This window comes from Schistocerca cancellata, chromosome 2 (genome assembly GCF_023864275.1).
Source record: "Schistocerca cancellata isolate TAMUIC-IGC-003103 chromosome 2, iqSchCanc2.1, whole genome shotgun sequence".
In the NCBI taxonomy this organism is placed as follows: domain Eukaryota; kingdom Metazoa; phylum Arthropoda; class Insecta; order Orthoptera; family Acrididae; genus Schistocerca; species Schistocerca cancellata.
In genome coordinates this window covers 1,110,933,508-1,110,960,114 of record NC_064627.1, presented here as the reverse complement: position 1 = coordinate 1,110,960,114, position 26,607 = coordinate 1,110,933,508, and the positions used below count along the sequence as shown (strand labels likewise).

The 26,607-nt window shown below is 49.9% G+C and overlaps 27 non-coding genes across 27 annotated transcripts; 14 read left to right on the top strand and 13 right to left on the bottom strand.

Annotated features, from left to right (window-relative positions):
- The first annotated feature begins 306 nt into the window (after window positions 1-306).
- Window positions 307-378, top strand: Trnag-ccc (transfer RNA glycine (anticodon CCC)). Its single transcript has one exon. It is a non-coding gene; the product is annotated as a tRNA-Gly (tRNA).
- Window positions 379-1,504: 1,126 nt separating this feature from the next.
- On the bottom strand, window positions 1,505-1,588 carry Trnal-uaa (transfer RNA leucine (anticodon UAA)). Its single transcript has one exon. It is a non-coding gene; the product is annotated as a tRNA-Leu (tRNA).
- A 682-nt stretch (window positions 1,589-2,270) lies between these two features.
- Trnag-ccc (transfer RNA glycine (anticodon CCC)) lies at window positions 2,271-2,342 on the top strand. Its single transcript has one exon. It is a non-coding gene; the product is annotated as a tRNA-Gly (tRNA).
- Window positions 2,343-3,468: 1,126 nt separating this feature from the next.
- Window positions 3,469-3,552, bottom strand: Trnal-uaa (transfer RNA leucine (anticodon UAA)). The gene has a single exon. It is a non-coding gene; the product is annotated as a tRNA-Leu (tRNA).
- A 682-nt stretch (window positions 3,553-4,234) lies between these two features.
- On the top strand, window positions 4,235-4,306 carry Trnag-ccc (transfer RNA glycine (anticodon CCC)). The gene has a single exon. It is a non-coding gene; the product is annotated as a tRNA-Gly (tRNA).
- Window positions 4,307-5,432: 1,126 nt separating this feature from the next.
- Window positions 5,433-5,516, bottom strand: Trnal-uaa (transfer RNA leucine (anticodon UAA)). Its single transcript has one exon. It is a non-coding gene; the product is annotated as a tRNA-Leu (tRNA).
- A 682-nt stretch (window positions 5,517-6,198) lies between these two features.
- Window positions 6,199-6,270, top strand: Trnag-ccc (transfer RNA glycine (anticodon CCC)). Its single transcript has one exon. It is a non-coding gene; the product is annotated as a tRNA-Gly (tRNA).
- Window positions 6,271-7,396: 1,126 nt separating this feature from the next.
- Trnal-uaa (transfer RNA leucine (anticodon UAA)) lies at window positions 7,397-7,480 on the bottom strand. Its single transcript has one exon. It is a non-coding gene; the product is annotated as a tRNA-Leu (tRNA).
- Window positions 7,481-8,162: 682 nt separating this feature from the next.
- On the top strand, window positions 8,163-8,234 carry Trnag-ccc (transfer RNA glycine (anticodon CCC)). Its single transcript has one exon. It is a non-coding gene; the product is annotated as a tRNA-Gly (tRNA).
- A 1,126-nt stretch (window positions 8,235-9,360) lies between these two features.
- Window positions 9,361-9,444, bottom strand: Trnal-uaa (transfer RNA leucine (anticodon UAA)). Its single transcript has one exon. It is a non-coding gene; the product is annotated as a tRNA-Leu (tRNA).
- Window positions 9,445-10,126: 682 nt separating this feature from the next.
- Trnag-ccc (transfer RNA glycine (anticodon CCC)) lies at window positions 10,127-10,198 on the top strand. The gene has a single exon. It is a non-coding gene; the product is annotated as a tRNA-Gly (tRNA).
- A 1,126-nt stretch (window positions 10,199-11,324) lies between these two features.
- Window positions 11,325-11,408, bottom strand: Trnal-uaa (transfer RNA leucine (anticodon UAA)). Its single transcript has one exon. It is a non-coding gene; the product is annotated as a tRNA-Leu (tRNA).
- Window positions 11,409-12,090: 682 nt separating this feature from the next.
- Trnag-ccc (transfer RNA glycine (anticodon CCC)) lies at window positions 12,091-12,162 on the top strand. The gene has a single exon. It is a non-coding gene; the product is annotated as a tRNA-Gly (tRNA).
- A 1,126-nt stretch (window positions 12,163-13,288) lies between these two features.
- Trnal-uaa (transfer RNA leucine (anticodon UAA)) lies at window positions 13,289-13,372 on the bottom strand. Its single transcript has one exon. It is a non-coding gene; the product is annotated as a tRNA-Leu (tRNA).
- Window positions 13,373-14,054: 682 nt separating this feature from the next.
- Window positions 14,055-14,126, top strand: Trnag-ccc (transfer RNA glycine (anticodon CCC)). Its single transcript has one exon. It is a non-coding gene; the product is annotated as a tRNA-Gly (tRNA).
- A 1,126-nt stretch (window positions 14,127-15,252) lies between these two features.
- On the bottom strand, window positions 15,253-15,336 carry Trnal-uaa (transfer RNA leucine (anticodon UAA)). The gene has a single exon. It is a non-coding gene; the product is annotated as a tRNA-Leu (tRNA).
- Window positions 15,337-16,018: 682 nt separating this feature from the next.
- Trnag-ccc (transfer RNA glycine (anticodon CCC)) lies at window positions 16,019-16,090 on the top strand. The gene has a single exon. It is a non-coding gene; the product is annotated as a tRNA-Gly (tRNA).
- Window positions 16,091-17,216: 1,126 nt separating this feature from the next.
- On the bottom strand, window positions 17,217-17,300 carry Trnal-uaa (transfer RNA leucine (anticodon UAA)). Its single transcript has one exon. It is a non-coding gene; the product is annotated as a tRNA-Leu (tRNA).
- A 682-nt stretch (window positions 17,301-17,982) lies between these two features.
- Window positions 17,983-18,054, top strand: Trnag-ccc (transfer RNA glycine (anticodon CCC)). Its single transcript has one exon. It is a non-coding gene; the product is annotated as a tRNA-Gly (tRNA).
- A 1,126-nt stretch (window positions 18,055-19,180) lies between these two features.
- Window positions 19,181-19,264, bottom strand: Trnal-uaa (transfer RNA leucine (anticodon UAA)). The gene has a single exon. It is a non-coding gene; the product is annotated as a tRNA-Leu (tRNA).
- A 682-nt stretch (window positions 19,265-19,946) lies between these two features.
- On the top strand, window positions 19,947-20,018 carry Trnag-ccc (transfer RNA glycine (anticodon CCC)). The gene has a single exon. It is a non-coding gene; the product is annotated as a tRNA-Gly (tRNA).
- A 1,126-nt stretch (window positions 20,019-21,144) lies between these two features.
- Window positions 21,145-21,228, bottom strand: Trnal-uaa (transfer RNA leucine (anticodon UAA)). Its single transcript has one exon. It is a non-coding gene; the product is annotated as a tRNA-Leu (tRNA).
- A 682-nt stretch (window positions 21,229-21,910) lies between these two features.
- On the top strand, window positions 21,911-21,982 carry Trnag-ccc (transfer RNA glycine (anticodon CCC)). Its single transcript has one exon. It is a non-coding gene; the product is annotated as a tRNA-Gly (tRNA).
- Window positions 21,983-23,108: 1,126 nt separating this feature from the next.
- On the bottom strand, window positions 23,109-23,192 carry Trnal-uaa (transfer RNA leucine (anticodon UAA)). The gene has a single exon. It is a non-coding gene; the product is annotated as a tRNA-Leu (tRNA).
- A 682-nt stretch (window positions 23,193-23,874) lies between these two features.
- On the top strand, window positions 23,875-23,946 carry Trnag-ccc (transfer RNA glycine (anticodon CCC)). Its single transcript has one exon. It is a non-coding gene; the product is annotated as a tRNA-Gly (tRNA).
- A 1,126-nt stretch (window positions 23,947-25,072) lies between these two features.
- On the bottom strand, window positions 25,073-25,156 carry Trnal-uaa (transfer RNA leucine (anticodon UAA)). The gene has a single exon. It is a non-coding gene; the product is annotated as a tRNA-Leu (tRNA).
- A 682-nt stretch (window positions 25,157-25,838) lies between these two features.
- On the top strand, window positions 25,839-25,910 carry Trnag-ccc (transfer RNA glycine (anticodon CCC)). Its single transcript has one exon. It is a non-coding gene; the product is annotated as a tRNA-Gly (tRNA).
- Window positions 25,911-26,607: the final 697 nt, after the last annotated feature.

The following is a 26,607-nucleotide window of genomic DNA, read 5'->3' as shown; positions in this document are numbered from 1 at the left end:
ACTATGATACGTACGCGCTTTCTACTTCTGGACTGGCACACATATGCTCAATCGTCTCTGGATCGTCAGTAAGTACGTCACATTAGATATTTCTTTTATCACGCTGCTGTAAATTAAAGGGCAGTTTCTTCAACGGCTGTCAGTTCTGCTTCTAGTTACGCAACATCGTCCTAGCAGCACCTACACACTGCGTTCAGATGTGCTCACCTCCGCCCTGGCGTTGAGCGCCTACAGCGCCTTCGCCTTCGGCCTCTGGTGGCAGGAGGGTAGCCGACACATCGCGGCGTGAGTGAAGCACAGCGCAAGGCGGTGGTGGTGTAACGGTCAGCATGGTTGCTTCCCAAGCAGTTGATCCGGGTTCGATTCCCGGCCACCGCACGACACGTACATTTTTCTTCTAGGGATATTCCACGTAACGTAACGCGATCCTCGTAACTGAGAACTGTCGCGTTACGAATAGTTTTCCTTCGCCCCACGTCTCACTCCGTGTAGCCAGTGCGCTAGTCGCCGGATTTCGTTTCACAGCATCGTGTGTCTCCATGTGTCGACTTGTCTCGACTTTGCTCGGCTGACGCGAAAGCTGACGCTTTGAAACGGGCATATATGTAGAGGGCAGGCGCGAGAAACGACTGTGAGAGACCAAAAAACGACAAACACACGACAGAACCTTTCATTTTATTGTGGCCACAGATTCGCGCCTTAGTGTACCGAGAGGCAAGAGTGGCGTCAGCGTGCTGGACAGCATCATTAACGCTAAGCAGCAACGAAAGCGAAGTAAAAAGGCAAAATGAAAGAAGCCAAATGCAGGTCGAGCTCCCAGCTGGTCACCCATCCAAGTACTAACCACGCCCAACGGTTCTTAACTACAATGAACAGACGAGAACCGCTGCACTCAGCGTGCTATGGCCGTTAGCCGCAACGCCGCGAAACGTGCAGACATATTGCTTGTTGTGCATGTCACTTGGTATTTACATGGCAGTGTCTCGCTGGAGGAAGCACTGTCTTTTACGAGAGAAAAATTAAATGGCACTTGCTGCGATCGAATACATGGCCTTTGTGTTCACAGCACGGCGCTCTAACCTACTGAGCTGACGAGCTGTGCAATGGGGCCACGTCAGCAGTCCAATACCCGGTCCACCGGCTCATCCACCTTCGTTACTGCCCTGCCAGTCATTTATACACGTATCTGCTTTCGTTGACTTTTGCTTTCTTGACGCTTGGACCCAAAAAGCACAACACAAAGAAAACGTAAACGCCCTGAGAATAGCCAAGACTCAGCAAACAAAAGTATGTTCGGCTACCGGGAATCGAATCCGGGCCGCCTGGCTGAAAGCCATGTCTCCTAACAGCTTTCCATTCCTTCTGACCGCCAGGCAATCAGACTTGCAGGGCAAGCTCCGTAATCACTGCCATCTCTAATAATATCTCTCGAACCTGTTTGCGCGTAATTTACTTGCTTTCCCGCACGAAGGAAATGGGCAGTTTTGGAATATTTAAAATTCATTGTCAGATGTGGGGTTCGAACCCACGCTCCCTTTCGGGAACCAGAGCTTAAATCTGGCGCCTTAGACCGCTCGGCCAATCTGACGTGCGAGCGCAAATAACGTGCTGCCGTCGTTTCTAGCTTCATCTCCAGAGCCTGACTGCGAAATTTGCTTGTTTTTTCTTGTGTGAAGGAAATACGTTTTTTAGAGTATTTTAGACGAGTTGTCAGATGTGAGGTTGCACCCCACCCTCACTTTCGGGAACCACAGCTTAAATATGGTGCCTTACACCGTTGTTTTCCGTCGCCATCTGTCTTTAGTAGAACGAGCAGAACTCTAATTATCAATTTTTACATTGGCGCAGAGAAAACAACGAATGACAAGAAAAGGCCGTTCCCTATCAACGGCTACGCTGTGCATTTCACCCTTACGGGAAGCCAATGATATGCTCCAGGCGAGCATCAAACTAACCAACTTAACACTATGATACGTACGCGCTTTCTACTTCTGGACTGGCACACATATGCTCAATCGTCTCTGGATCGTCAGTAAGTACGTCACATTAGATATTTCTTTTATCACGCTGCTGTAAATTAAAGGGCAGTTTCTTCAACGGCTGTCAGTTCTGCTTCTAGTTACGCAACATCGTCCTAGCAGCACCTACACACTGCGTTCAGATGTGCTCACCTCCGCCCTGGCGTTGAGCGCCTACAGCGCCTTCGCCTTCGGCCTCTGGTGGCAGGAGGGTAGCCGACACATCGCGGCGTGAGTGAAGCACAGCGCAAGGCGGTGGTGGTGTAACGGTCAGCATGGTTGCTTCCCAAGCAGTTGATCCGGGTTCGATTCCCGGCCACCGCACGACACGTACATTTTTCTTCTAGGGATATTCCACGTAACGTAACGCGATCCTCGTAACTGAGAACTGTCGCGTTACGAATAGTTTTCCTTCGCCCCACGTCTCACTCCGTGTAGCCAGTGCGCTAGTCGCCGGATTTCGTTTCACAGCATCGTGTGTCTCCATGTGTCGACTTGTCTCGACTTTGCTCGGCTGACGCGAAAGCTGACGCTTGGAAACGGGCATATATGTAGAGGGCAGGCGCGAGAAACGACTGTGAGAGACCAAAAAACGACAAACACACGACAGAACCTTTCATTTTATTGTGGCCACAGATTCGCGCCTTAGTGTACCGAGAGGCAAGAGTGGCGTCAGCGTGCTGGACAGCATCATTAACGCTAAGCAGCAACGAAAGCGAAGTAAAAAGGCAAAATGAAAGAAGCCAAATGCAGGTCGAGCTCCCAGCTGGTCACCCATCCAAGTACTAACCACGCCCAACGGTTCTTAACTACAATGAACAGACGAGAACCGCTGCACTCAGCGTGCTATGGCCGTTAGCCGCAACGCCGCGAAACGTGCAGACATATTGCTTGTTGTGCATGTCACTTGGTATTTACATGGCAGTGTCTCGCTGGAGGAAGCACTGTCTTTTACGAGAGAAAAATTAAATGGCACTTGCTGCGATCGAATACATGGCCTTTGTGTTCACAGCACGGCGCTCTAACCTACTGAGCTGACGAGCTGTGCAATGGGGCCACGTCAGCAGTCCAATACCCGGTCCACCGGCTCATCCACCTTCGTTACTGCCCTGCCAGTCATTTATACACGTATCTGCTTTCGTTGACTTTTGCTTTCTTGACGCTTGGACCCAAAAAGCACAACACAAAGAAAACGTAAACGCCCTGAGAATAGCCAAGACTCAGCAAACAAAAGTATGTTCGGCTACCGGGAATCGAATCCGGGCCGCCTGGCTGAAAGCCATGTCTCCTAACAGCTTTCCATTCCTTCTGACCGCCAGGCAATCAGACTTGCAGGGCAAGCTCCGTAATCACTGCCATCTCTAATAATATCTCTCGAACCTGTTTGCGCGTAATTTACTTGCTTTCCCGCACGAAGGAAATGGGCAGTTTTGGAATATTTAAAATTCATTGTCAGATGTGGGGTTCGAACCCACGCTCCCTTTCGGGAACCAGAGCTTAAATCTGGCGCCTTAGACCGCTCGGCCAATCTGACGTGCGAGCGCAAATAACGTGCTGCCGTCGTTTCTAGCTTCATCTCCAGAGCCTGACTGCGAAATTTGCTTGTTTTTTCTTGTGTGAAGGAAATACGTTTTTTAGAGTATTTTAGACGAGTTGTCAGATGTGAGGTTGCACCCCACCCTCACTTTCGGGAACCACAGCTTAAATATGGTGCCTTACACCGTTGTTTTCCGTCGCCATCTGTCTTTAGTAGAACGAGCAGAACTCTAATTATCAATTTTTACATTGGCGCAGAGAAAACAACGAATGACAAGAAAAGGCCGTTCCCTATCAACGGCTACGCTGTGCATTTCACCCTTACGGGAAGCCAATGATATGCTCCAGGCGAGCATCAAACTAACCAACTTAACACTATGATACGTACGCGCTTTCTACTTCTGGACTGGCACACATATGCTCAATCGTCTCTGGATCGTCAGTAAGTACGTCACATTAGATATTTCTTTTATCACGCTGCTGTAAATTAAAGGGCAGTTTCTTCAACGGCTGTCAGTTCTGCTTCTAGTTACGCAACATCGTCCTAGCAGCACCTACACACTGCGTTCAGATGTGCTCACCTCCGCCCTGGCGTTGAGCGCCTACAGCGCCTTCGCCTTCGGCCTCTGGTGGCAGGAGGGTAGCCGACACATCGCGGCGTGAGTGAAGCACAGCGCAAGGCGGTGGTGGTGTAACGGTCAGCATGGTTGCTTCCCAAGCAGTTGATCCGGGTTCGATTCCCGGCCACCGCACGACACGTACATTTTTCTTCTAGGGATATTCCACGTAACGTAACGCGATCCTCGTAACTGAGAACTGTCGCGTTACGAATAGTTTTCCTTCGCCCCACGTCTCACTCCGTGTAGCCAGTGCGCTAGTCGCCGGATTTCGTTTCACAGCATCGTGTGTCTCCATGTGTCGACTTGTCTCGACTTTGCTCGGCTGACGCGAAAGCTGACGCTTGGAAACGGGCATATATGTAGAGGGCAGGCGCGAGAAACGACTGTGAGAGACCAAAAAACGACAAACACACGACAGAACCTTTCATTTTATTGTGGCCACAGATTCGCGCCTTAGTGTACCGAGAGGCAAGAGTGGCGTCAGCGTGCTGGACAGCATCATTAACGCTAAGCAGCAACGAAAGCGAAGTAAAAAGGCAAAATGAAAGAAGCCAAATGCAGGTCGAGCTCCCAGCTGGTCACCCATCCAAGTACTAACCACGCCCAACGGTTCTTAACTACAATGAACAGACGAGAACCGCTGCACTCAGCGTGCTATGGCCGTTAGCCGCAACGCCGCGAAACGTGCAGACATATTGCTTGTTGTGCATGTCACTTGGTATTTACATGGCAGTGTCTCGCTGGAGGAAGCACTGTCTTTTACGAGAGAAAAATTAAATGGCACTTGCTGCGATCGAATACATGGCCTTTGTGTTCACAGCACGGCGCTCTAACCTACTGAGCTGACGAGCTGTGCAATGGGGCCACGTCAGCAGTCCAATACCCGGTCCACCGGCTCATCCACCTTCGTTACTGCCCTGCCAGTCATTTATACACGTATCTGCTTTCGTTGACTTTTGCTTTCTTGACGCTTGGACCCAAAAAGCACAACACAAAGAAAACGTAAACGCCCTGAGAATAGCCAAGACTCAGCAAACAAAAGTATGTTCGGCTACCGGGAATCGAATCCGGGCCGCCTGGCTGAAAGCCATGTCTCCTAACAGCTTTCCATTCCTTCTGACCGCCAGGCAATCAGACTTGCAGGGCAAGCTCCGTAATCACTGCCATCTCTAATAATATCTCTCGAACCTGTTTGCGCGTAATTTACTTGCTTTCCCGCACGAAGGAAATGGGCAGTTTTGGAATATTTAAAATTCATTGTCAGATGTGGGGTTCGAACCCACGCTCCCTTTCGGGAACCAGAGCTTAAATCTGGCGCCTTAGACCGCTCGGCCAATCTGACGTGCGAGCGCAAATAACGTGCTGCCGTCGTTTCTAGCTTCATCTCCAGAGCCTGACTGCGAAATTTGCTTGTTTTTTCTTGTGTGAAGGAAATACGTTTTTTAGAGTATTTTAGACGAGTTGTCAGATGTGAGGTTGCACCCCACCCTCACTTTCGGGAACCACAGCTTAAATATGGTGCCTTACACCGTTGTTTTCCGTCGCCATCTGTCTTTAGTAGAACGAGCAGAACTCTAATTATCAATTTTTACATTGGCGCAGAGAAAACAACGAATGACAAGAAAAGGCCGTTCCCTATCAACGGCTACGCTGTGCATTTCACCCTTACGGGAAGCCAATGATATGCTCCAGGCGAGCATCAAACTAACCAACTTAACACTATGATACGTACGCGCTTTCTACTTCTGGACTGGCACACATATGCTCAATCGTCTCTGGATCGTCAGTAAGTACGTCACATTAGATATTTCTTTTATCACGCTGCTGTAAATTAAAGGGCAGTTTCTTCAACGGCTGTCAGTTCTGCTTCTAGTTACGCAACATCGTCCTAGCAGCACCTACACACTGCGTTCAGATGTGCTCACCTCCGCCCTGGCGTTGAGCGCCTACAGCGCCTTCGCCTTCGGCCTCTGGTGGCAGGAGGGTAGCCGACACATCGCGGCGTGAGTGAAGCACAGCGCAAGGCGGTGGTGGTGTAACGGTCAGCATGGTTGCTTCCCAAGCAGTTGATCCGGGTTCGATTCCCGGCCACCGCACGACACGTACATTTTTCTTCTAGGGATATTCCACGTAACGTAACGCGATCCTCGTAACTGAGAACTGTCGCGTTACGAATAGTTTTCCTTCGCCCCACGTCTCACTCCGTGTAGCCAGTGCGCTAGTCGCCGGATTTCGTTTCACAGCATCGTGTGTCTCCATGTGTCGACTTGTCTCGACTTTGCTCGGCTGACGCGAAAGCTGACGCTTGGAAACGGGCATATATGTAGAGGGCAGGCGCGAGAAACGACTGTGAGAGACCAAAAAACGACAAACACACGACAGAACCTTTCATTTTATTGTGGCCACAGATTCGCGCCTTAGTGTACCGAGAGGCAAGAGTGGCGTCAGCGTGCTGGACAGCATCATTAACGCTAAGCAGCAACGAAAGCGAAGTAAAAAGGCAAAATGAAAGAAGCCAAATGCAGGTCGAGCTCCCAGCTGGTCACCCATCCAAGTACTAACCACGCCCAACGGTTCTTAACTACAATGAACAGACGAGAACCGCTGCACTCAGCGTGCTATGGCCGTTAGCCGCAACGCCGCGAAACGTGCAGACATATTGCTTGTTGTGCATGTCACTTGGTATTTACATGGCAGTGTCTCGCTGGAGGAAGCACTGTCTTTTACGAGAGAAAAATTAAATGGCACTTGCTGCGATCGAATACATGGCCTTTGTGTTCACAGCACGGCGCTCTAACCTACTGAGCTGACGAGCTGTGCAATGGGGCCACGTCAGCAGTCCAATACCCGGTCCACCGGCTCATCCACCTTCGTTACTGCCCTGCCAGTCATTTATACACGTATCTGCTTTCGTTGACTTTTGCTTTCTTGACGCTTGGACCCAAAAAGCACAACACAAAGAAAACGTAAACGCCCTGAGAATAGCCAAGACTCAGCAAACAAAAGTATGTTCGGCTACCGGGAATCGAATCCGGGCCGCCTGGCTGAAAGCCATGTCTCCTAACAGCTTTCCATTCCTTCTGACCGCCAGGCAATCAGACTTGCAGGGCAAGCTCCGTAATCACTGCCATCTCTAATAATATCTCTCGAACCTGTTTGCGCGTAATTTACTTGCTTTCCCGCACGAAGGAAATGGGCAGTTTTGGAATATTTAAAATTCATTGTCAGATGTGGGGTTCGAACCCACGCTCCCTTTCGGGAACCAGAGCTTAAATCTGGCGCCTTAGACCGCTCGGCCAATCTGACGTGCGAGCGCAAATAACGTGCTGCCGTCGTTTCTAGCTTCATCTCCAGAGCCTGACTGCGAAATTTGCTTGTTTTTTCTTGTGTGAAGGAAATACGTTTTTTAGAGTATTTTAGACGAGTTGTCAGATGTGAGGTTGCACCCCACCCTCACTTTCGGGAACCACAGCTTAAATATGGTGCCTTACACCGTTGTTTTCCGTCGCCATCTGTCTTTAGTAGAACGAGCAGAACTCTAATTATCAATTTTTACATTGGCGCAGAGAAAACAACGAATGACAAGAAAAGGCCGTTCCCTATCAACGGCTACGCTGTGCATTTCACCCTTACGGGAAGCCAATGATATGCTCCAGGCGAGCATCAAACTAACCAACTTAACACTATGATACGTACGCGCTTTCTACTTCTGGACTGGCACACATATGCTCAATCGTCTCTGGATCGTCAGTAAGTACGTCACATTAGATATTTCTTTTATCACGCTGCTGTAAATTAAAGGGCAGTTTCTTCAACGGCTGTCAGTTCTGCTTCTAGTTACGCAACATCGTCCTAGCAGCACCTACACACTGCGTTCAGATGTGCTCACCTCCGCCCTGGCGTTGAGCGCCTACAGCGCCTTCGCCTTCGGCCTCTGGTGGCAGGAGGGTAGCCGACACATCGCGGCGTGAGTGAAGCACAGCGCAAGGCGGTGGTGGTGTAACGGTCAGCATGGTTGCTTCCCAAGCAGTTGATCCGGGTTCGATTCCCGGCCACCGCACGACACGTACATTTTTCTTCTAGGGATATTCCACGTAACGTAACGCGATCCTCGTAACTGAGAACTGTCGCGTTACGAATAGTTTTCCTTCGCCCCACGTCTCACTCCGTGTAGCCAGTGCGCTAGTCGCCGGATTTCGTTTCACAGCATCGTGTGTCTCCATGTGTCGACTTGTCTCGACTTTGCTCGGCTGACGCGAAAGCTGACGCTTTGAAACGGGCATATATGTAGAGGGCAGGCGCGAGAAACGACTGTGAGAGACCAAAAAACGACAAACACACGACAGAACCTTTCATTTTATTGTGGCCACAGATTCGCGCCTTAGTGTACCGAGAGGCAAGAGTGGCGTCAGCGTGCTGGACAGCATCATTAACGCTAAGCAGCAACGAAAGCGAAGTAAAAAGGCAAAATGAAAGAAGCCAAATGCAGGTCGAGCTCCCAGCTGGTCACCCATCCAAGTACTAACCACGCCCAACGGTTCTTAACTACAATGAACAGACGAGAACCGCTGCACTCAGCGTGCTATGGCCGTTAGCCGCAACGCCGCGAAACGTGCAGACATATTGCTTGTTGTGCATGTCACTTGGTATTTACATGGCAGTGTCTCGCTGGAGGAAGCACTGTCTTTTACGAGAGAAAAATTAAATGGCACTTGCTGCGATCGAATACATGGCCTTTGTGTTCACAGCACGGCGCTCTAACCTACTGAGCTGACGAGCTGTGCAATGGGGCCACGTCAGCAGTCCAATACCCGGTCCACCGGCTCATCCACCTTCGTTACTGCCCTGCCAGTCATTTATACACGTATCTGCTTTCGTTGACTTTTGCTTTCTTGACGCTTGGACCCAAAAAGCACAACACAAAGAAAACGTAAACGCCCTGAGAATAGCCAAGACTCAGCAAACAAAAGTATGTTCGGCTACCGGGAATCGAATCCGGGCCGCCTGGCTGAAAGCCATGTCTCCTAACAGCTTTCCATTCCTTCTGACCGCCAGGCAATCAGACTTGCAGGGCAAGCTCCGTAATCACTGCCATCTCTAATAATATCTCTCGAACCTGTTTGCGCGTAATTTACTTGCTTTCCCGCACGAAGGAAATGGGCAGTTTTGGAATATTTAAAATTCATTGTCAGATGTGGGGTTCGAACCCACGCTCCCTTTCGGGAACCAGAGCTTAAATCTGGCGCCTTAGACCGCTCGGCCAATCTGACGTGCGAGCGCAAATAACGTGCTGCCGTCGTTTCTAGCTTCATCTCCAGAGCCTGACTGCGAAATTTGCTTGTTTTTTCTTGTGTGAAGGAAATACGTTTTTTAGAGTATTTTAGACGAGTTGTCAGATGTGAGGTTGCACCCCACCCTCACTTTCGGGAACCACAGCTTAAATATGGTGCCTTACACCGTTGTTTTCCGTCGCCATCTGTCTTTAGTAGAACGAGCAGAACTCTAATTATCAATTTTTACATTGGCGCAGAGAAAACAACGAATGACAAGAAAAGGCCGTTCCCTATCAACGGCTACGCTGTGCATTTCACCCTTACGGGAAGCCAATGATATGCTCCAGGCGAGCATCAAACTAACCAACTTAACACTATGATACGTACGCGCTTTCTACTTCTGGACTGGCACACATATGCTCAATCGTCTCTGGATCGTCAGTAAGTACGTCACATTAGATATTTCTTTTATCACGCTGCTGTAAATTAAAGGGCAGTTTCTTCAACGGCTGTCAGTTCTGCTTCTAGTTACGCAACATCGTCCTAGCAGCACCTACACACTGCGTTCAGATGTGCTCACCTCCGCCCTGGCGTTGAGCGCCTACAGCGCCTTCGCCTTCGGCCTCTGGTGGCAGGAGGGTAGCCGACACATCGCGGCGTGAGTGAAGCACGGCGCAAGGCGGTGGTGGTGTAACGGTCAGCATGGTTGCTTCCCAAGCAGTTGATCCGGGTTCGATTCCCGGCCACCGCACGACACGTACATTTTTCTTCTAGGGATATTCCACGTAACGTAACGCGATCCTCGTAACTGAGAACTGTCGCGTTACGAATAGTTTTCCTTCGCCCCACGTCTCACTCCGTGTAGCCAGTGCGCTAGTCGCCGGATTTCGTTTCACAGCATCGTGTGTCTCCATGTGTCGACTTGTCTCGACTTTGCTCGGCTGACGCGAAAGCTGACGCTTTGAAACGGGCATATATGTAGAGGGCAGGCGCGAGAAACGACTGTGAGAGACCAAAAAACGACAAACACACGACAGAACCTTTCATTTTATTGTGGCCACAGATTCGCGCCTTAGTGTACCGAGAGGCAAGAGTGGCGTCAGCGTGCTGGACAGCATCATTAACGCTAAGCAGCAACGAAAGCGAAGTAAAAAGGCAAAATGAAAGAAGCCAAATGCAGGTCGAGCTCCCAGCTGGTCACCCATCCAAGTACTAACCACGCCCAACGGTTCTTAACTACAATGAACAGACGAGAACCGCTGCACTCAGCGTGCTATGGCCGTTAGCCGCAACGCCGCGAAACGTGCAGACATATTGCTTGTTGTGCATGTCACTTGGTATTTACATGGCAGTGTCTCGCTGGAGGAAGCACTGTCTTTTACGAGAGAAAAATTAAATGGCACTTGCTGCGATCGAATACATGGCCTTTGTGTTCACAGCACGGCGCTCTAACCTACTGAGCTGACGAGCTGTGCAATGGGGCCACGTCAGCAGTCCAATACCCGGTCCACCGGCTCATCCACCTTCGTTACTGCCCTGCCAGTCATTTATACACGTATCTGCTTTCGTTGACTTTTGCTTTCTTGACGCTTGGACCCAAAAAGCACAACACAAAGAAAACGTAAACGCCCTGAGAATAGCCAAGACTCAGCAAACAAAAGTATGTTCGGCTACCGGGAATCGAATCCGGGCCGCCTGGCTGAAAGCCATGTCTCCTAACAGCTTTCCATTCCTTCTGACCGCCAGGCAATCAGACTTGCAGGGCAAGCTCCGTAATCACTGCCATCTCTAATAATATCTCTCGAACCTGTTTGCGCGTAATTTACTTGCTTTCCCGCACGAAGGAAATGGGCAGTTTTGGAATATTTAAAATTCATTGTCAGATGTGGGGTTCGAACCCACGCTCCCTTTCGGGAACCAGAGCTTAAATCTGGCGCCTTAGACCGCTCGGCCAATCTGACGTGCGAGCGCAAATAACGTGCTGCCGTCGTTTCTAGCTTCATCTCCAGAGCCTGACTGCGAAATTTGCTTGTTTTTTCTTGTGTGAAGGAAATACGTTTTTTAGAGTATTTTAGACGAGTTGTCAGATGTGAGGTTGCACCCCACCCTCACTTTCGGGAACCACAGCTTAAATATGGTGCCTTACACCGTTGTTTTCCGTCGCCATCTGTCTTTAGTAGAACGAGCAGAACTCTAATTATCAATTTTTACATTGGCGCAGAGAAAACAACGAATGACAAGAAAAGGCCGTTCCCTATCAACGGCTACGCTGTGCATTTCACCCTTACGGGAAGCCAATGATATGCTCCAGGCGAGCATCAAACTAACCAACTTAACACTATGATACGTACGCGCTTTCTACTTCTGGACTGGCACACATATGCTCAATCGTCTCTGGATCGTCAGTAAGTACGTCACATTAGATATTTCTTTTATCACGCTGCTGTAAATTAAAGGGCAGTTTCTTCAACGGCTGTCAGTTCTGCTTCTAGTTACGCAACATCGTCCTAGCAGCACCTACACACTGCGTTCAGATGTGCTCACCTCCGCCCTGGCGTTGAGCGCCTACAGCGCCTTCGCCTTCGGCCTCTGGTGGCAGGAGGGTAGCCGACACATCGCGGCGTGAGTGAAGCACAGCGCAAGGCGGTGGTGGTGTAACGGTCAGCATGGTTGCTTCCCAAGCAGTTGATCCGGGTTCGATTCCCGGCCACCGCACGACACGTACATTTTTCTTCTAGGGATATTCCACGTAACGTAACGCGATCCTCGTAACTGAGAACTGTCGCGTTACGAATAGTTTTCCTTCGCCCCACGTCTCACTCCGTGTAGCCAGTGCGCTAGTCGCCGGATTTCGTTTCACAGCATCGTGTGTCTCCATGTGTCGACTTGTCTCGACTTTGCTCGGCTGACGCGAAAGCTGACGCTTTGAAACGGGCATATATGTAGAGGGCAGGCGCGAGAAACGACTGTGAGAGACCAAAAAACGACAAACACACGACAGAACCTTTCATTTTATTGTGGCCACAGATTCGCGCCTTAGTGTACCGAGAGGCAAGAGTGGCGTCAGCGTGCTGGACAGCATCATTAACGCTAAGCAGCAACGAAAGCGAAGTAAAAAGGCAAAATGAAAGAAGCCAAATGCAGGTCGAGCTCCCAGCTGGTCACCCATCCAAGTACTAACCACGCCCAACGGTTCTTAACTACAATGAACAGACGAGAACCGCTGCACTCAGCGTGCTATGGCCGTTAGCCGCAACGCCGCGAAACGTGCAGACATATTGCTTGTTGTGCATGTCACTTGGTATTTACATGGCAGTGTCTCGCTGGAGGAAGCACTGTCTTTTACGAGAGAAAAATTAAATGGCACTTGCTGCGATCGAATACATGGCCTTTGTGTTCACAGCACGGCGCTCTAACCTACTGAGCTGACGAGCTGTGCAATGGGGCCACGTCAGCAGTCCAATACCCGGTCCACCGGCTCATCCACCTTCGTTACTGCCCTGCCAGTCATTTATACACGTATCTGCTTTCGTTGACTTTTGCTTTCTTGACGCTTGGACCCAAAAAGCACAACACAAAGAAAACGTAAACGCCCTGAGAATAGCCAAGACTCAGCAAACAAAAGTATGTTCGGCTACCGGGAATCGAATCCGGGCCGCCTGGCTGAAAGCCATGTCTCCTAACAGCTTTCCATTCCTTCTGACCGCCAGGCAATCAGACTTGCAGGGCAAGCTCCGTAATCACTGCCATCTCTAATAATATCTCTCGAACCTGTTTGCGCGTAATTTACTTGCTTTCCCGCACGAAGGAAATGGGCAGTTTTGGAATATTTAAAATTCATTGTCAGATGTGGGGTTCGAACCCACGCTCCCTTTCGGGAACCAGAGCTTAAATCTGGCGCCTTAGACCGCTCGGCCAATCTGACGTGCGAGCGCAAATAACGTGCTGCCGTCGTTTCTAGCTTCATCTCCAGAGCCTGACTGCGAAATTTGCTTGTTTTTTCTTGTGTGAAGGAAATACGTTTTTTAGAGTATTTTAGACGAGTTGTCAGATGTGAGGTTGCACCCCACCCTCACTTTCGGGAACCACAGCTTAAATATGGTGCCTTACACCGTTGTTTTCCGTCGCCATCTGTCTTTAGTAGAACGAGCAGAACTCTAATTATCAATTTTTACATTGGCGCAGAGAAAACAACGAATGACAAGAAAAGGCCGTTCCCTATCAACGGCTACGCTGTGCATTTCACCCTTACGGGAAGCCAATGATATGCTCCAGGCGAGCATCAAACTAACCAACTTAACACTATGATACGTACGCGCTTTCTACTTCTGGACTGGCACACATATGCTCAATCGTCTCTGGATCGTCAGTAAGTACGTCACATTAGATATTTCTTTTATCACGCTGCTGTAAATTAAAGGGCAGTTTCTTCAACGGCTGTCAGTTCTGCTTCTAGTTACGCAACATCGTCCTAGCAGCACCTACACACTGCGTTCAGATGTGCTCACCTCCGCCCTGGCGTTGAGCGCCTACAGCGCCTTCGCCTTCGGCCTCTGGTGGCAGGAGGGTAGCCGACACATCGCGGCGTGAGTGAAGCACAGCGCAAGGCGGTGGTGGTGTAACGGTCAGCATGGTTGCTTCCCAAGCAGTTGATCCGGGTTCGATTCCCGGCCACCGCACGACACGTACATTTTTCTTCTAGGGATATTCCACGTAACGTAACGCGATCCTCGTAACTGAGAACTGTCGCGTTACGAATAGTTTTCCTTCGCCCCACGTCTCACTCCGTGTAGCCAGTGCGCTAGTCGCCGGATTTCGTTTCACAGCATCGTGTGTCTCCATGTGTCGACTTGTCTCGACTTTGCTCGGCTGACGCGAAAGCTGACGCTTTGAAACGGGCATATATGTAGAGGGCAGGCGCGAGAAACGACTGTGAGAGACCAAAAAACGACAAACACACGACAGAACCTTTCATTTTATTGTGGCCACAGATTCGCGCCTTAGTGTACCGAGAGGCAAGAGTGGCGTCAGCGTGCTGGACAGCATCATTAACGCTAAGCAGCAACGAAAGCGAAGTAAAAAGGCAAAATGAAAGAAGCCAAATGCAGGTCGAGCTCCCAGCTGGTCACCCATCCAAGTACTAACCACGCCCAACGGTTCTTAACTACAATGAACAGACGAGAACCGCTGCACTCAGCGTGCTATGGCCGTTAGCCGCAACGCCGCGAAACGTGCAGACATATTGCTTGTTGTGCATGTCACTTGGTATTTACATGGCAGTGTCTCGCTGGAGGAAGCACTGTCTTTTACGAGAGAAAAATTAAATGGCACTTGCTGCGATCGAATACATGGCCTTTGTGTTCACAGCACGGCGCTCTAACCTACTGAGCTGACGAGCTGTGCAATGGGGCCACGTCAGCAGTCCAATACCCGGTCCACCGGCTCATCCACCTTCGTTACTGCCCTGCCAGTCATTTATACACGTATCTGCTTTCGTTGACTTTTGCTTTCTTGACGCTTGGACCCAAAAAGCACAACACAAAGAAAACGTAAACGCCCTGAGAATAGCCAAGACTCAGCAAACAAAAGTATGTTCGGCTACCGGGAATCGAATCCGGGCCGCCTGGCTGAAAGCCATGTCTCCTAACAGCTTTCCATTCCTTCTGACCGCCAGGCAATCAGACTTGCAGGGCAAGCTCCGTAATCACTGCCATCTCTAATAATATCTCTCGAACCTGTTTGCGCGTAATTTACTTGCTTTCCCGCACGAAGGAAATGGGCAGTTTTGGAATATTTAAAATTCATTGTCAGATGTGGGGTTCGAACCCACGCTCCCTTTCGGGAACCAGAGCTTAAATCTGGCGCCTTAGACCGCTCGGCCAATCTGACGTGCGAGCGCAAATAACGTGCTGCCGTCGTTTCTAGCTTCATCTCCAGAGCCTGACTGCGAAATTTGCTTGTTTTTTCTTGTGTGAAGGAAATACGTTTTTTAGAGTATTTTAGACGAGTTGTCAGATGTGAGGTTGCACCCCACCCTCACTTTCGGGAACCACAGCTTAAATATGGTGCCTTACACCGTTGTTTTCCGTCGCCATCTGTCTTTAGTAGAACGAGCAGAACTCTAATTATCAATTTTTACATTGGCGCAGAGAAAACAACGAATGACAAGAAAAGGCCGTTCCCTATCAACGGCTACGCTGTGCATTTCACCCTTACGGGAAGCCAATGATATGCTCCAGGCGAGCATCAAACTAACCAACTTAACACTATGATACGTACGCGCTTTCTACTTCTGGACTGGCACACATATGCTCAATCGTCTCTGGATCGTCAGTAAGTACGTCACATTAGATATTTCTTTTATCACGCTGCTGTAAATTAAAGGGCAGTTTCTTCAACGGCTGTCAGTTCTGCTTCTAGTTACGCAACATCGTCCTAGCAGCACCTACACACTGCGTTCAGATGTGCTCACCTCCGCCCTGGCGTTGAGCGCCTACAGCGCCTTCGCCTTCGGCCTCTGGTGGCAGGAGGGTAGCCGACACATCGCGGCGTGAGTGAAGCACAGCGCAAGGCGGTGGTGGTGTAACGGTCAGCATGGTTGCTTCCCAAGCAGTTGATCCGGGTTCGATTCCCGGCCACCGCACGACACGTACATTTTTCTTCTAGGGATATTCCACGTAACGTAACGCGATCCTCGTAACTGAGAACTGTCGCGTTACGAATAGTTTTCCTTCGCCCCACGTCTCACTCCGTGTAGCCAGTGCGCTAGTCGCCGGATTTCGTTTCACAGCATCGTGTGTCTCCATGTGTCGACTTGTCTCGACTTTGCTCGGCTGACGCGAAAGCTGACGCTTGGAAACGGGCATATATGTAGAGGGCAGGCGCGAGAAACGACTGTGAGAGACCAAAAAACGACAAACACACGACAGAACCTTTCATTTTATTGTGGCCACAGATTCGCGCCTTAGTGTACCGAGAGGCAAGAGTGGCGTCAGCGTGCTGGACAGCATCATTAACGCTAAGCAGCAACGAAAGCGAAGTAAAAAGGCAAAATGAAAGAAGCCAAATGCAGGTCGAGCTCCCAGCTGGTCACCCATCCAAGTACTAACCACGCCCAACGGTTCTTAACTACAATGAACAGACGAGAACCGCTGCACTCAGCGTGCTATGGCCGTTAGCCGCAACGCCGCGAAACGTGCAGACATATTGCTTGTTGTGCATGTCACTTGGTATTTACATGGCAGTGTCTCGCTGGAGGAAGCACTGTCTTTTACGAGAGAAAAATTAAATGGCACTTGCTGCGATCGAATACATGGCCTTTGTGTTCACAGCACGGCGCTCTAACCTACTGAGCTGACGAGCTGTGCAATGGGGCCACGTCAGCAGTCCAATACCCGGTCCACCGGCTCATCCACCTTCGTTACTGCCCTGCCAGTCATTTATACACGTATCTGCTTTCGTTGACTTTTGCTTTCTTGACGCTTGGACCCAAAAAGCACAACACAAAGAAAACGTAAACGCCCTGAGAATAGCCAAGACTCAGCAAACAAAAGTATGTTCGGCTACCGGGAATCGAATCCGGGCCGCCTGGCTGAAAGCCATGTCTCCTAACAGCTTTCCATTCCTTCTGACCGCCAGGCAATCAGACTTGCAGGGCAAGCTCCGTAATCACTGCCATCTCTAATAATATCTCTCGAACCTGTTTGCGCGTAATTTACTTGCTTTCCCGCACGAAGGAAATGGGCAGTTTTGGAATATTTAAAATTCATTGTCAGATGTGGGGTTCGAACCCACGCTCCCTTTCGGGAACCAGAGCTTAAATCTGGCGCCTTAGACCGCTCGGCCAATCTGACGTGCGAGCGCAAATAACGTGCTGCCGTCGTTTCTAGCTTCATCTCCAGAGCCTGACTGCGAAATTTGCTTGTTTTTTCTTGTGTGAAGGAAATACGTTTTTTAGAGTATTTTAGACGAGTTGTCAGATGTGAGGTTGCACCCCACCCTCACTTTCGGGAACCACAGCTTAAATATGGTGCCTTACACCGTTGTTTTCCGTCGCCATCTGTCTTTAGTAGAACGAGCAGAACTCTAATTATCAATTTTTACATTGGCGCAGAGAAAACAACGAATGACAAGAAAAGGCCGTTCCCTATCAACGGCTACGCTGTGCATTTCACCCTTACGGGAAGCCAATGATATGCTCCAGGCGAGCATCAAACTAACCAACTTAACACTATGATACGTACGCGCTTTCTACTTCTGGACTGGCACACATATGCTCAATCGTCTCTGGATCGTCAGTAAGTACGTCACATTAGATATTTCTTTTATCACGCTGCTGTAAATTAAAGGGCAGTTTCTTCAACGGCTGTCAGTTCTGCTTCTAGTTACGCAACATCGTCCTAGCAGCACCTACACACTGCGTTCAGATGTGCTCACCTCCGCCCTGGCGTTGAGCGCCTACAGCGCCTTCGCCTTCGGCCTCTGGTGGCAGGAGGGTAGCCGACACATCGCGGCGTGAGTGAAGCACAGCGCAAGGCGGTGGTGGTGTAACGGTCAGCATGGTTGCTTCCCAAGCAGTTGATCCGGGTTCGATTCCCGGCCACCGCACGACACGTACATTTTTCTTCTAGGGATATTCCACGTAACGTAACGCGATCCTCGTAACTGAGAACTGTCGCGTTACGAATAGTTTTCCTTCGCCCCACGTCTCACTCCGTGTAGCCAGTGCGCTAGTCGCCGGATTTCGTTTCACAGCATCGTGTGTCTCCATGTGTCGACTTGTCTCGACTTTGCTCGGCTGACGCGAAAGCTGACGCTTTGAAACGGGCATATATGTAGAGGGCAGGCGCGAGAAACGACTGTGAGAGACCAAAAAACGACAAACACACGACAGAACCTTTCATTTTATTGTGGCCACAGATTCGCGCCTTAGTGTACCGAGAGGCAAGAGTGGCGTCAGCGTGCTGGACAGCATCATTAACGCTAAGCAGCAACGAAAGCGAAGTAAAAAGGCAAAATGAAAGAAGCCAAATGCAGGTCGAGCTCCCAGCTGGTCACCCATCCAAGTACTAACCACGCCCAACGGTTCTTAACTACAATGAACAGACGAGAACCGCTGCACTCAGCGTGCTATGGCCGTTAGCCGCAACGCCGCGAAACGTGCAGACATATTGCTTGTTGTGCATGTCACTTGGTATTTACATGGCAGTGTCTCGCTGGAGGAAGCACTGTCTTTTACGAGAGAAAAATTAAATGGCACTTGCTGCGATCGAATACATGGCCTTTGTGTTCACAGCACGGCGCTCTAACCTACTGAGCTGATGAGCTGTGCAATGGGGCCACGTCAGCAGTCCAATACCCGGTCCACCGGCTCATCCACCTTCGTTACTGCCCTGCCAGTCATTTATACACGTATCTGCTTTCGTTGACTTTTGCTTTCTTGACGCTTGGACCCAAAAAGCACAACACAAAGAAAACGTAAACGCCCTGAGAATAGCCAAGACTCAGCAAACAAAAGTATGTTCGGCTACCGGGAATCGAATCCGGGCCGCCTGGCTGAAAGCCATGTCTCCTAACAGCTTTCCATTCCTTCTGACCGCCAGGCAATCAGACTTGCAGGGCAAGCTCCGTAATCACTGCCATCTCTAATAATATCTCTCGAACCTGTTTGCGCGTAATTTACTTGCTTTCCCGCACGAAGGAAATGGGCAGTTTTGGAATATTTAAAATTCATTGTCAGATGTGGGGTTCGAACCCACGCTCCCTTTCGGGAACCAGAGCTTAAATCTGGCGCCTTAGACCGCTCGGCCAATCTGACGTGCGAGCGCAAATAACGTGCTGCCGTCGTTTCTAGCTTCATCTCCAGAGCCTGACTGCGAAATTTGCTTGTTTTTTCTTGTGTGAAGGAAATACGTTTTTTAGAGTATTTTAGACGAGTTGTCAGATGTGAGGTTGCACCCCACCCTCACTTTCGGGAACCACAGCTTAAATATGGTGCCTTACACCGTTGTTTTCCGTCGCCATCTGTCTTTAGTAGAACGAGCAGAACTCTAATTATCAATTTTTACATTGGCGCAGAGAAAACAACGAATGACAAGAAAAGGCCGTTCCCTATCAACGGCTACGCTGTGCATTTCACCCTTACGGGAAGCCAATGATATGCTCCAGGCGAGCATCAAACTAACCAACTTAACACTATGATACGTACGCGCTTTCTACTTCTGGACTGGCACACATATGCTCAATCGTCTCTGGATCGTCAGTAAGTACGTCACATTAGATATTTCTTTTATCACGCTGCTGTAAATTAAAGGGCAGTTTCTTCAACGGCTGTCAGTTCTGCTTCTAGTTACGCAACATCGTCCTAGCAGCACCTACACACTGCGTTCAGATGTGCTCACCTCCGCCCTGGCGTTGAGCGCCTACAGCGCCTTCGCCTTCGGCCTCTGGTGGCAGGAGGGTAGCCGACACATCGCGGCGTGAGTGAAGCACAGCGCAAGGCGGTGGTGGTGTAACGGTCAGCATGGTTGCTTCCCAAGCAGTTGATCCGGGTTCGATTCCCGGCCACCGCACGACACGTACATTTTTCTTCTAGGGATATTCCACGTAACGTAACGCGATCCTCGTAACTGAGAACTGTCGCGTTACGAATAGTTTTCCTTCGCCCCACGTCTCACTCCGTGTAGCCAGTGCGCTAGTCGCCGGATTTCGTTTCACAGCATCGTGTGTCTCCATGTGTCGACTTGTCTCGACTTTGCTCGGCTGACGCGAAAGCTGACGCTTTGAAACGGGCATATATGTAGAGGGCAGGCGCGAGAAACGACTGTGAGAGACCAAAAAACGACAAACACACGACAGAACCTTTCATTTTATTGTGGCCACAGATTCGCGCCTTAGTGTACCGAGAGGCAAGAGTGGCGTCAGCGTGCTGGACAGCATCATTAACGCTAAGCAGCAACGAAAGCGAAGTAAAAAGGCAAAATGAAAGAAGCCAAATGCAGGTCGAGCTCCCAGCTGGTCACCCATCCAAGTACTAACCACGCCCAACGGTTCTTAACTACAATGAACAGACGAGAACCGCTGCACTCAGCGTGCTATGGCCGTTAGCCGCAACGCCGCGAAACGTGCAGACATATTGCTTGTTGTGCATGTCACTTGGTATTTACATGGCAGTGTCTCGCTGGAGGAAGCACTGTCTTTTACGAGAGAAAAATTAAATGGCACTTGCTGCGATCGAATACATGGCCTTTGTGTTCACAGCACGGCGCTCTAACCTACTGAGCTGATGAGCTGTGCAATGGGGCCACGTCAGCAGTCCAATACCCGGTCCACCGGCTCATCCACCTTCGTTACTGCCCTGCCAGTCATTTATACACGTATCTGCTTTCGTTGACTTTTGCTTTCTTGACGCTTGGACCCAAAAAGCACAACACAAAGAAAACGTAAACGCCCTGAGAATAGCCAAGACTCAGCAAACAAAAGTATGTTCGGCTACCGGCAATCGAATCCGGGCCGCCTGGCTGAAAGCCATGTCTCCTAACAGCTTTCCATTCCTTCTGACCGCCAGGCAATCAGACTTGCAGGGCAAGCTCCGTAATCACTGCCATCTCTAATAATATCTCTCGAACCTGTTTGCGCGTAATTTACTTGCTTTCCCGCACGAAGGAAATGGGCAGTTTTGGAATATTTAAAATTCATTGTCAGATGTGGGGTTCGAACCCACGCTCCCTTTCGGGAACCAGAGCTTAAATCTGGCGCCTTAGACCGCTCGGCCAATCTGACGTGCGAGCGCAAACAACGTGCTGCCGTCGTTTCTAGCTTCATCTCCAGAGCCTGACTGCGAAATTTGCTTGTTTTTTCTTGTGTGAAGGAAATACGTTTTTTAGAGTATTTTAGACGAGTTGTCAGATGTGAGGTTGCACCCCACCCTCACTTTCGGGAACCACAGCTTAAATATGGTGCCTTACACCGTTGTTTTCCGTCGCCATCTGTCTTTAGTAGAACGAGCAGAACTCTAATTATCAATTTTTACATTGGCGCAGAGAAAACAACGAATGACAAGAAAAGGCCGTTCCCTATCAACGGCTACGCTGTGCATTTCACCCTTACGGGAAGCCAATGATATGCTCCAGGCGAGCATCAAACTAACCAACTTAACACTATGATACGTACGCGCTTTCTACTTCTGGACTGGCACACATATGCTCAATCGTCTCTGGATCGTCAGTAAGTACGTCACATTAGATATTTCTTTTATCACGCTGCTGTAAATTAAAGGGCAGTTTCTTCAACGGCTGTCAGTTCTGCTTCTAGTTACGCAACATCGTCCTAGCAGCACCTACACACTGCGTTCAGATGTGCTCACCTCCGCCCTGGCGTTGAGCGCCTACAGCGCCTTCGCCTTCGGCCTCTGGTGGCAGGAGGGTAGCCGACACATCGCGGCGTGAGTGAAGCACAGCGCAAGGCGGTGGTGGTGTAACGGTCAGCATGGTTGCTTCCCAAGCAGTTGATCCGGGTTCGATTCCCGGCCACCGCACGACACGTACATTTTTCTTCTAGGGATATTCCACGTAACGTAACGCGATCCTCGTAACTGAGAACTGTCGCGTTACGAATAGTTTTCCTTCGCCCCACGTCTCACTCCGTGTAGCCAGTGCGCTAGTCGCCGGATTTCGTTTCACAGCATCGTGTGTCTCCATGTGTCGACTTGTCTCGACTTTGCTCGGCTGACGCGAAAGCTGACGCTTTGAAACGGGCATATATGTAGAGGGCAGGCGCGAGAAACGACTGTGAGAGACCAAAAAACGACAAACACACGACAGAACCTTTCATTTTATTGTGGCCACAGATTCGCGCCTTAGTGTACCGAGAGGCAAGAGTGGCGTCAGCGTGCTGGACAGCATCATTAACGCTAAGCAGCAACGAAAGCGAAGTAAAAAGGCAAAATGAAAGAAGCCAAATGCAGGTCGAGCTCCCAGCTGGTCACCCATCCAAGTACTAACCACGCCCAACGGTTCTTAACTACAATGAACAGACGAGAACCGCTGCACTCAGCGTGCTATGGCCGTTAGCCGCAACGCCGCGAAACGTGCAGACATATTGCTTGTTGTGCATGTCACTTGGTATTTACATGGCAGTGTCTCGCTGGAGGAAGCACTGTCTTTTACGAGAGAAAAATTAAATGGCACTTGCTGCGATCGAATACATGGCCTTTGTGTTCACAGCACGGCGCTCTAACCTACTGAGCTGACGAGCTGTGCAATGGGGCCACGTCAGCAGTCCAATACCCGGTCCACCGGCTCATCCACCTTCGTTACTGCCCTGCCAGTCATTTATACACGTATCTGCTTTCGTTGACTTTTGCTTTCTTGACGCTTGGACCCAAAAAGCACAACACAAAGAAAACGTAAACGCCCTGAGAATAGCCAAGACTCAGCAAACAAAAGTATGTTCGGCTACCGGGAATCGAATCCGGGCCGCCTGGCTGAAAGCCATGTCTCCTAACAGCTTTCCATTCCTTCTGACCGCCAGTCAATCAGACTTGCAGGGCAAGCTCCGTAATCACTGCCATCTCTAATAATATCTCTCGAACCTGTTTGCGCGTAATTTACTTGCTTTCCCGCACGAAGGAAATGGGCAGTTTTGGAATATTTAAAATTCATTGTCAGATGTGGGGTTCGAACCCACGCTCCCTTTCGGGAACCAGAGCTTAAATCTGGCGCCTTAGACCGCTCGGCCAATCTGACGTGCGAGCGCAAATAACGTGCTGCCGTCGTTTCTAGCTTCATCTCCAGAGCCTGACTGCGAAATTTGCTTGTTTTTTCTTGTGTGAAGGAAATACGTTTTTTAGAGTATTTTAGACGAGTTGTCAGATGTGAGGTTGCACCCCACCCTCACTTTCGGGAACCACAGCTTAAATATGGTGCCTTACACCGTTGTTTTCCGTCGCCATCTGTCTTTAGTAGAACGAGCAGAACTCTAATTATCAATTTTTACATTGGCGCAGAGAAAACAACGAATGACAAGAAAAGGCCGTTCCCTATCAACGGCTACGCTGTGCATTTCACCCTTACGGGAAGCCAATGATATGCTCCAGGCGAGCATCAAACTAACCAACTTAACACTATGATACGTACGCGCTTTCTACTTCTGGACTGGCACACATATGCTCAATCGTCTCTGGATCGTCAGTAAGTACGTCACATTAGATATTTCTTTTATCACGCTGCTGTAAATTAAAGGGCAGTTTCTTCAACGGCTGTCAGTTCTGCTTCTAGTTACGCAACATCGTCCTAGCAGCACCTACACACTGCGTTCAGATGTGCTCACCTCCGCCCTGGCGTTGAGCGCCTACAGCGCCTTCGCCTTCGGCCTCTGGTGGCAGGAGGGTAGCCGACACATCGCGGCGTGAGTGAAGCACAGCGCAAGGCGGTGGTGGTGTAACGGTCAGCATGGTTGCTTCCCAAGCAGTTGATCCGGGTTCGATTCCCGGCCACCGCACGACACGTACATTTTTCTTCTAGGGATATTCCACGTAACGTAACGCGATCCTCGTAACTGAGAACTGTCGCGTTACGAATAGTTTTCCTTCGCCCCACGTCTCACTCCGTGTAGCCAGTGCGCTAGTCGCCGGATTTCGTTTCACAGCATCGTGTGTCTCCATGTGTCGACTTGTCTCGACTTTGCTCGGCTGACGCGAAAGCTGACGCTTTGAAACGGGCATATATGTAGAGGGCAGGCGCGAGAAACGACTGTGAGAGACCAAAAAACGACAAACACACGACAGAACCTTTCATTTTATTGTGGCCACAGATTCGCGCCTTAGTGTACCGAGAGGCAAGAGTGGCGTCAGCGTGCTGGACAGCATCATTAACGCTAAGCAGCAACGAAAGCGAAGTAAAAAGGCAAAATGAAAGAAGCCAAATGCAGGTCGAGCTCCCAGCTGGTCACCCATCCAAGTACTAACCACGCCCAACGGTTCTTAACTACAATGAACAGACGAGAACCGCTGCACTCAGCGTGCTATGGCCGTTAGCCGCAACGCCGCGAAACGTGCAGACATATTGCTTGTTGTGCATGTCACTTGGTATTTACATGGCAGTGTCTCGCTGGAGGAAGCACTGTCTTTTACGAGAGAAAAATTAAATGGCACTTGCTGCGATCGAATACATGGCCTTTGTGTTCACAGCACGGCGCTCTAACCTACTGAGCTGATGAGCTGTGCAATGGGGCCACGTCAGCAGTCCAATACCCGGTCCACCGGCTCATCCACCTTCGTTACTGCCCTGCCAGTCATTTATACACGTATCTGCTTTCGTTGACTTTTGCTTTCTTGACGCTTGGACCCAAAAAGCACAACACAAAGAAAACGTAAACGCCCTGAGAATAGCCAAGACTCAGCAAACAAAAGTATGTTCGGCTACCGGCAATCGAATCCGGGCCGCCTGGCTGAAAGCCATGTCTCCTAACAGCTTTCCATTCCTTCTGACCGCCAGGCAATCAGACTTGCAGGGCAAGCTCCGTAATCACTGCCATCTCTAATAATATCTCTCGAACCTGTTTGCGCGTAATTTACTTGCTTTCCCGCACGAAGGAAATGGGCAGTTTTGGAATATTTAAAATTCATTGTCAGATGTGGGGTTCGAACCCACGCTCCCTTTCGGGAACCAGAGCTTAAATCTGGCGCCTTAGACCGCTCGGCCAATCTGACGTGCGAGCGCAAATAACGTGCTGCCGTCGTTTCTAGCTTCATCTCCAGAGCCTGACTGCGAAATTTGCTTGTTTTTTCTTGTGTGAAGGAAATACGTTTTTTAGAGTATTTTAGACGAGTTGTCAGATGTGAGGTTGCACCCCACCCTCACTTTCGGGAACCACAGCTTAAATATGGTGCCTTACACCGTTGTTTTCCGTCGCCATCTGTCTTTAGTAGAACGAGCAGAACTCTAATTATCAATTTTTACATTGGCGCAGAGAAAACAACGAATGACAAGAAAAGGCCGTTCCCTATCAACGGCTACGCTGTGCATTTCACCCTTACGGGAAGCCAATGATATGCTCCAGGCGAGCATCAAACTAACCAACTTAACACTATGATACGTACGCGCTTTCTACTTCTGGACTGGCACACATATGCTCAATCGTCTCTGGATCGTCAGTAAGTACGTCACATTAGATATTTCTTTTATCACGCTGCTGTAAATTAAAGGGCAGTTTCTTCAACGGCTGTCAGTTCTGCTTCTAGTTACGCAACATCGTCCTAGCAGCACCTACACACTGCGTTCAGATGTGCTCACCTCCGCCCTGGCGTTGAGCGCCTACAGCGCCTTCGCCTTCGGCCTCTGGTGGCAGGAGGGTAGCCGACACATCGCGGCGTGAGTGAAGCACAGCGCAAGGCGGTGGTGGTGTAACGGTCAGCATGGTTGCTTCCCAAGCAGTTGATCCGGGTTCGATTCCCGGCCACCGCACGACACGTACATTTTTCTTCTAGGGATATTCCACGTAACGTAACGCGATCCTCGTAACTGAGAACTGTCGCGTTACGAATAGTTTTCCTTCGCCCCACGTCTCACTCCGTGTAGCCAGTGCGCTAGTCGCCGGATTTCGTTTCACAGCATCGTGTGTCTCCATGTGTCGACTTGTCTCGACTTTGCTCGGCTGACGCGAAAGCTGACGCTTTGAAACGGGCATATATGTAGAGGGCAGGCGCGAGAAACGACTGTGAGAGACCAAAAAACGACAAACACACGACAGAACCTTTCATTTTATTGTGGCCACAGATTCGCGCCTTAGTGTACCGAGAGGCAAGAGTGGCGTCAGCGTGCTGGACAGCATCATTAACGCTAAGCAGCAACGAAAGCGAAGTAAAAAGGCAAAATGAAAGAAGCCAAATGCAGGTCGAGCTCCCAGCTGGTCACCCATCCAAGTACTAACCACGCCCAACGGTTCTTAACTACAATGAACAGACGAGAACCGCTGCACTCAGCGTGCTATGGCCGTTAGCCGCAACGCCGCGAAACGTGCAGACATATTGCTTGTTGTGCATGTCACTTGGTATTTACATGGCAGTGTCTCGCTGGAGGAAGCACTGTCTTTTACGAGAGAAAAATTAAATGGCACTTGCTGCGATCGAATACATGGCCTTTGTGTTCACAGCACGGCGCT